Genomic DNA, 8578 nt, shown 5'->3' with positions numbered 1-8578 from the left:
AGGTTGTATTGGTCAGCACTAGTCAACAATCCCTCAACTTTTTCCCTTACGGATGAAGGATCAATCCCATAATGGCTAAGTTCAGCTATCAGCTTGTCAAGTTCCCCCTTGCTAGAAAGAATGGTCTTTGAGGAGTGTTTCAATATCATATCCTCAATTTGTTCACAAACTGCTGTAGTAGCTTGTTGACGAATATCACGAAGTCTTTGACTAGCATCTATAATAGCAGCTCCACCAAGAGAGGCCTCAGAAAAGGCTATGGTGTTTAGTGGCTTGGGAGGATGCACCTTGGTAAGTGGACCTGTACATGCATCACTAGTTAAAAAAAAAGGGGCTTAAAGTGTAATGGAAATACACGAGAGTTAAGAATTGTACCTATGGGGTCAATTAATTTGCTGTGAGTCATTCTTTGCATTGGATGTTCCTTTCATGGGTAAAGAGTAAGCCTCAAGTTCTGCTGCAGAAGGAACACGTATAGGGTCTGAAGGGGCGTCATTGTTCCCCAAAGTGAATGACATCAATCTCTGCACCCTGAAAAGATAGGAAAAGAACAATTCAAATCCAAAAAAAAACCACAAAAATAAAAAAATTGACGCAAGTCCAAAAAAGGGTTACCTCATTTCATTGCAGCATCGGGATCACAATAAATAGGGCCAAGACGGGTGTCAGTTTTCCGATGCTTAAAGTGCACTTCACTATTATTGCTATCGCTACTTCCACTACGCCTTCTTTCTTTGATGGCAGGTCTTTTCAACTTAGGTGGATGAGCCAAAGCAACGTGAGAATCTAAAGAGTCCCCATCATCTTCTAGAGTGTTGAGCGGATGAGTCTGACAATCACTACTATGAAGCAAAGTCCGATTAGGAGGCACAGGGACGTTGGTGCTACATTCAACTTCACATAGAATCACATTTTTGTGTTGAGGCGGTGTTGCACGGGTGACGTTCTTATCTTCTTTTGTTTTTAGAGTCTTGTGCAGTGGTCCACTAATAGGCGCTACTTTCGTTGCCTTCACTGGTGTAGAACGGTACACTTTGGACCACCAATCGACATAGTCTCGGGTAACCATGTACTCAGTCATGACACTCTGAATCGGCAACGTTACCACGCACTTGGTGTTCATTCTGGTGCAAGAATCCCAATGCTTATAAATCAAAGCCAATACGCTAGTGTGAATGTCATTCTTAAGGCTTCCAGGAATGTCTTGGACATAACCAAACTGTCGACTAAATCGATGTGAACTGTATGGATGAATGACCAGTCGGTTATCCTATCTGAGAGAAAGATACCCAGATTGAAGGCTGATGAGATATATGAAGTCTAAATGGGAGATGTCATCGCGGTTGATAATCACTATGCTCTCCGAAAATATCCTAGAAAATGCATCCATCCTCACATTGTCACATGCATTGAACAAAGAAAGCGCCTGTGAGTCCCCAAAATGTTTAGCTGAAAATTCTCCTAAGAAGCGAACCATACGGGGCCTTAGGTCGTTGGGAAGTAGAGACTGAAAGTAAGTGCCAAAGTACTTTGCTAGCCATGCATAAATATAATGAAAAGGAAGAGCAGCCGAGCAGTTACTTGGATCGCTGGAAACAGAAATCTCGCCAAACCCTGATAGATGCTGGCTAGCACTGGTACCGCTAGGCAAAACTATACACCCTGTGACATTTTGCTGGCAACTTTGAATACTCCCGGACGAATCAAACCAGTGTCATCTCTGGGTAAAACAAACAGGCACAACCAACAAGCAAGAAAGGCAGCCAAATAGGTGGGCTCTATATCTTCACCCTCCATGCCTAAGTCATCAAATGCTGGGAGGTCTCCAGAAGTTCGTTGTAGGATCTCATGGATCCTGCCAGCTGGATTGAATGCATTCGGGGGTGGATCTCTTTTGTTCCTGGTGCTTTTGTTTGGAGGCCTCTTATAGCAAAGCTCCTCTATACCAATATCGTATCCATGAAGTTATCTTCACTTTCTGCCCTTGGCCTTCTTTGCAAAGCTTATGGTAGGGTAGAAACAAATAGTGGCAGCTCTGCTGACTCCCATTGCTTGTTGTAGAAAGCTCTTCAGCAGCTGGAACCACCTCATCATAAAACCGTCCAGTAATGGGCAAATCTCCGAGTTGGTCCAAATCCCAGAGGGAGATGGGCATATCTCCGCTAGATGTGTGGAAGGTATTCGTCGTGGGGCACCAATACTCGCTGAAAGCCCGTATGACAGGTGCAACACGGTTATAGCTGAATAGTGAGGCGAATATCGCTCTATAGAGACCGGCCTCCTGTGTAAGCTTGCCATTTCTGCTTAAGATATCTTCTACCCATTCCCAGTAGAACTCTGTGCAAGAGAAGCCCCCGTTTGCTAGAAATGCACTGCTCCGCTGCACTGAACCGTTGCATATATGATCGCTGAGAAGCGTGAATGGAATCTGAGGAGTGGTCTGATCATGACGCGAAGACTTCAGCAACAGTACATGCGAGTTTTGTTGGTCTCTGCCAAACCTCGGTTGTCGAAACATAGCTAGTTGGCGAGGTATCACATGATTCCACTGGAGGATGTGAGCTAAAGGGTCATAAGGAGGGACATCGATTGCTTGAGGCCTAGTCAACGATGGATACACCTGCAGAGTAGTGCCAACACTTTGAGTGTCCTCCGGATCCTCGAGGATGGTGACTGTCCCTTTCTTGAAGCACTTAAAGAAGCGTGATCGCAAGAGCCTGACGATGTACGCAAAGCCTAACCTCTTTTCGTGGACCCTACCACTCACAAAAGTGGAGGAGTCCAAGCACTTAGGACGTTTGCGTTCTTCTCTTCATGAACCACCAAATATGTAAAGCCTAACCACTTTTAGTGGACCCTACCACAAGCAAAGGTGGAGGAATCCAAGCACTTAGGACGTTCACGTTCTTTTCCTTGATGTCGACAAACATGCAAAGCCTAACTGCTTTGAATAGATTTTCCCACGATCAAAAAGTGGAAAAATCCAAGCATTTAGGTAGTCTACGTTCTTCAATTGTCACCAAAACCCTGAAAAACAAAAAGGAAAAAAAATATATATGTTGAAATACATATGAGATTGTGCGACATTAAAAAAAGAAGGGGGTGACGTCATGAAAAAGGGAGAGGAAAAAATATATATTTTCAGAACTGTGCAACATCTGAAGGAAAAAAAAAAAAGGCATTTAGGTCATGGCATATGAAAAAAGAATGATTAAAGGATGAGTCATGGAACTAATAGATCATGCTTGAATCTTGATTAGCTCTACACATGCATGCATATAATGTCAAAAGGTGGGCCAGTGATGGAAAGATCAAACAGCCTACCTTGTACTACCAAGACCTTGCGTCAAATCAAGGTCCCTGAAGAAGCAACACACTAGTAGCAGCAAGCCTATCACCAAAGCCCCTGAAAAGAAAGAGAAAAGATATATATTTAAAGGGGGGTATATTTTGCACACCCAAATTTGCAAACCACACCCCCTTTCATTTTTTTAATAATATTTTATTCCAAATTTTTTTGAACTTCCTAAAATACCCTCAAAAGTCAGATTTTCTTTTTGAGTCTTCTCTCTCTCTCTCTCTCTCTCTCTCTCTCTCTCTCTCTCTCTCTCTCTCTCTCTCTCTCTCTCTCTCTCTCTCTCTCTCTCTCTCTCTCGCGTTCTCTCCTCCAAAATCACGTCGACACTTCCTCTTCTCTCTTTCTTCCCTAGACAATGACAGAGTCTCTTCTCCATTGAAAATTGACGAACCTCAACCTTCGTCTTTCCAAACCAGGTCAGATCCCAACTTTTCTCTTTGCTATCTCACTATATCTACTCTAGTTTCATGTTTAACTTTGCTTTTCTCTTCTGCAATTCAATTGTTCTTGTTCCTTCTGTTCTGGCTCATATCAAATTGCATAAGTTTCTTTTTTTATGATTTGTGGGCAATATGTTTGCTGATAAATTGGGAAATTTGGAGTCCTTATTGCTTTTCCAAATTTGTTTACTTTCTTTTTTCTTTCATTTGATTGATGCATTCTTTTTTTTTTTTTTTTTTTGTTATGCATGTGTTAGTGGTAGTCATATTTTGTTCTGCACATTGTTATACATACTATTCTGGTAAGATTTAGGAGATGGATGACTTCCTGGTATGAATAGATTCTTTGAACTGGATGAATTCTTTTTATGGGGTTAGGCAAACTGAATTCTGTAAATTACTTTCCTATATGTTACTAATGGTATTATTGTGAGTTTGGCTCTAAATTGAAAATGAAATAAGGTAACCAATAAGGAATGAATGTAGTGTGAGACAAATTAAGAATAGTGAATGATGGAAAGAAATTGTTCATGTGTATTTGAAAGTAGTGTTGATATCAATTTACCCTTTTCATGCAATTTCTTATCTTGCTGGAAAACCATTCTACTTCCTGTACAGCTCAACAGGTCATAGTAATACAATTTGATAAATTTTGTGATTATTGACTTAAGTCATGAAATCTTTGGAGAAATAATGTCATCTCTTCATCAAGTGCAGTGTAATCGGCAAGAAATAATTACAGAAAAATGAAATTCTCTAAGATTATCAAGTTATTTGAGTAGTGTAAATAGTGGGTTTCATGGTTTGTCTTTCTTGAATTTATATGTAGGCAGCATGTAGGGAGTTGTCCTTGTTTTATTTGAAGTGCCTATGTGCCTCATGAGACCAGGAAGGAGAGAGAAAAAAAAAACAGTTTAAAAGGATAGTCTAATATTTGATGATGGTGATGATGTAGAAATCTGCCAAAAACGGAAAAGAAGAGAGATGGAGGACTTGGAAGAAGCTTATAGTATATATACAGACCCAATTGGATGCAAAAGTTAATGATATTGAGGCGCTTAATATCAAGTTGGAAGAGATCAATGCTGGAAGAGAAAAAGATAAAAGTGTGGATCATGAAGACTTGACAACTTTACTTGTGCATGAGAAAAAGATAAACAACAGATTCAAGAAGATGGAGTCGGCTAGGAAAATTCAATCAGAATTTGACGAATTTGATCGCCTGTAATAAGTCTCCTTGTTTAGGTTTTTCTCCAGATTGTTACTGACTGTGATATCCCGTTTCTAATTTAAAGGTTTATTATTATTTTATTCTTTAAATTGTTTTTTTTTTCTTTTTAAAAGAAAGAATTGATTGGTTTTTGTTCCTATTGTTATTCTATTAGTCGTTTTTTTTTTCACAGGGATAAGAGTTGGAGAGGGGAGACAATAGGTGAGAAGAGAGGAGAAATAAGAAAGAAACAGAACAGAGGGAGGAGGAGTAAAAAAAAAAGAAAAAAGAAACTGGTAGAAAGATAGAGAAGAAAGAAGAAAACAAAATAAAAGAGAAGGGAATCGAAGAGGAAGAGAAAAAGAGACAGACAGAGAGGGAGAGGAGAAGCGATGTTAGAAAGAGAGGGAGAGAGATACTGAAGAGAAGAAGTATCAGAGTAGAACAAAGATACTTTTTGATTTATTCATGCCATCCCAAATTGGATCATAAGCTTCACTACACCAAAAAATGAAACAGACGACGGGTAAAATTCGTTGTCTGATTTGGACGCTCACCGTTGTGTATCGGAGCGTTGTGTGTTTAAAATTTGCACAACGGTGCAACACCGTTGTATGATATGCAATCAGTCGACAGATTTTCGTTATCACCGTTGTGTCTTCTCTCGGCAGATGCTAGGCAGAGCTGCTGCACAGCATGGCAGATGCATCATTCATACAACAGAGCTTGTTTTCAAACTGTTGTTAGAAAGCCTAGTCAGACAACGTGTTCTTTAATGTCATCGTCGTCTGATATACTATCACACTTCAGTTTTATTGTCTGTTTGTTGTGTGATTGTAAAATGAGAAGACATTTTTTTTAAAAAAAACCATTGTGTGATATGTAAAGAATGCATTGACTGAATGACCAATTTTTATGTATTCAGGTAACGTTAGATTGCCACACTATAAACCTGTTGTATGATCAATTTCATTTGCTATATTTTGTGCATATATAGCTCCATTTTACCTAATGAACAATGATTAATTGGAAAGAAAACACATTGCAAACCCTTAAATTAGTAATCCAACCCATTCATATACCTTAAATGTTAAAAGGGAGCATTTCCCCATCATCCAAGCAACCATTAATAGAAGAAAAACATTCATATGCATGCCCATCTACTTGGGACATCAAAAGCTGATACAATTACATATATTGTTCAATTAAACATGCCACATATATGGTGCATGAATAATGTACCAGCAGAGAAGCACAAAAAAGATGTTTTCCTTCATTAGCAAACTACTTCATGGCTCCTACACATACGTCTTCACCACAAACTTCGCCCACTCATTTCGCAACTGATCAATATCTTCTTGGGTATATTGGCTGCTGCCTCTCCTCTCCCACTAAAGTCAAGCATAAATCAAAGTGATTAGTACTTAATCAATTTGTTGAATGAGGCATGGAAATAACAAAGGGAATAGAAACCCAGTAAACTGACAAAATTTATAGCTAGGTTTGTATCTTGGTAGCAAACAATGACAAGTCTTTATCCTCAATAATATCCCGCATGTATCGCATCACAAAGTACCCGCACTCCTTGTTGCTCGGTTGAGGAGGAATGCCCTAAAAACCAATGATGAGTAAAAAGTCAAAGCTTGAGACAGTTTCAGAAAACTAGTAACAAGAAAGAAAAATTCACCAACAACTATTCTTTTAGTGATTTCAAGCACAACTTTCCAGATTTCAAGTAGACATGCAAAGCTACTATTTCGCACAGTTTCATGCTATTCGCAGTTCAAATGGATGGTCAAACAAGAATCTAAAGTGACAGAATTGCTGAATTTTGCAGAAATCCTGAAACAGTGCATTAACTTCAAAATAGAATAAGTATCTCATTTTAACTCCGTTTTTCACGAAACCAAGTTCAGAATGATCATTGAAGAGTCACCTTTAAGATATCAAAAACTGAGAGTAAAACAAGAAGTATAGGTTTTTTGAAAATCATGAAATGCCCTACTGGTTCAGCAGTTCAGCTTAGGTGTCAAACACATGGTGTGCAATAATTGAACTTTGATCGCTGAGCATCTGTTATACCCCTTTTAAGTATTGGGAAATTATTGATTTTTCTCTACATTCTCAATCAAACATGATATGCTATGAGAACTTCAACAACAATTAAAATATAAAAAGAGAAGAACCTGTGGCCAACAAGCACAATTTCAGGAGGGGAAATATAGTTATTCAGAGTACATATATTTGCAGCTATCAACTACATATAAACCATAAAACCGTTCAGTGTACATTATATATGCAACGCCAAAAGGTGACTAGAAAAATAATAGAGTGCTTACATTGTCCCTGCAATTCGGGTACTAGTATAGGTTTTGTCATCATCATAAAGCTTTACTAATCCAAATGTCACTCTACTTTCTGGAAAATGGTATACAATCACCAAAATCACAAACCATACTCACTGAACATTACATACCATTTCCGAGACCCTGCAAAAGCAAAACCAGCCATCACTCAATTGCACAGTTAAACTGAAAGCTATTTTTTATTGGAAAAGTATGAGAACTTGGTCACTTTTGGCTAGCCATGCTACTACATTTCTATTTTCTTTTACAAAGAATGACTTCATGGCAGCAAGAAATCAATCATTATGGAAATTTTTAGCCAATCACTCAATTTTTTTAGCACTACTTAGTGCTCTGTGGTTCACCTTTCCTAACTATAATGCATTTTATGTCTGGCACTTACCTTTTTGTTCTATTTCCATAGCTAATAATTAGCCAATCACTCAAGAAATTTAATAAGCAGAACAACCATAGAACACCTTTCTAAGTATGACGATAACAAGGTGTGGAAGTATATTGAAACAGATTTTATTAGAAAAACATAAACATAACAAGACCTATACATCTTGCCATTTTCTTCATCTTGCCACACTCACTCCTTATTTTTCTTTTCATGACAAATATGTTGACAATCTAATTCAACCCTATGATCAGATATCACAGGAGATCATGAAGAGTCAGCCCTCTGACCTGAAATTAGAGATTCTCAAATCTTTGCTATTCAATGAAAACCCAAACTCAACCGATCAGCCTCCTCTTCATCTATCTCCATAGGTGTCACGATACTGATATGAGGGAAGCAGTGGGTTTTAAGTTTGGTGTTTAAGATTTTTGCGTGGCAGAGAAAGTGAGACTAACAGGTGGCAGGGCAAATGATGTAACAATGATTCTTTTGATCTTATCTTTATTAGCCAAAAAAAAAATCGGAATTAGATGGGTAATAGCATCTAATATGTTGATGAAGTATATATAATTTTCAAAGATCGAGGCTTTGGTATCTCTGTTAGGCTGAAGGAGTCATCTTTATTATCCTCATCAACCCAAAGCACTCTCTGGTACTATGAAAAACATACAAAGTCCAAATCCCAATGAAGAACATATAAGAATTCATATACAAAGGTACAGTACACACAAAATGATAAAATACTAAATATTACACACACACCCCCCACACTATATGTATATATGTATATATGTATATATGTATATATGAATATAAGAATAT

This window comes from Rosa chinensis, chromosome 2, assembly GCF_002994745.2.
Source record: "Rosa chinensis cultivar Old Blush chromosome 2, RchiOBHm-V2, whole genome shotgun sequence".
NCBI lineage: Eukaryota > Viridiplantae > Streptophyta > Magnoliopsida > Rosales > Rosaceae > Rosa > Rosa chinensis.
The sequence above is the reverse complement of the archived record's forward strand: the minus strand, read 5'-3'. Positions refer to the sequence as shown.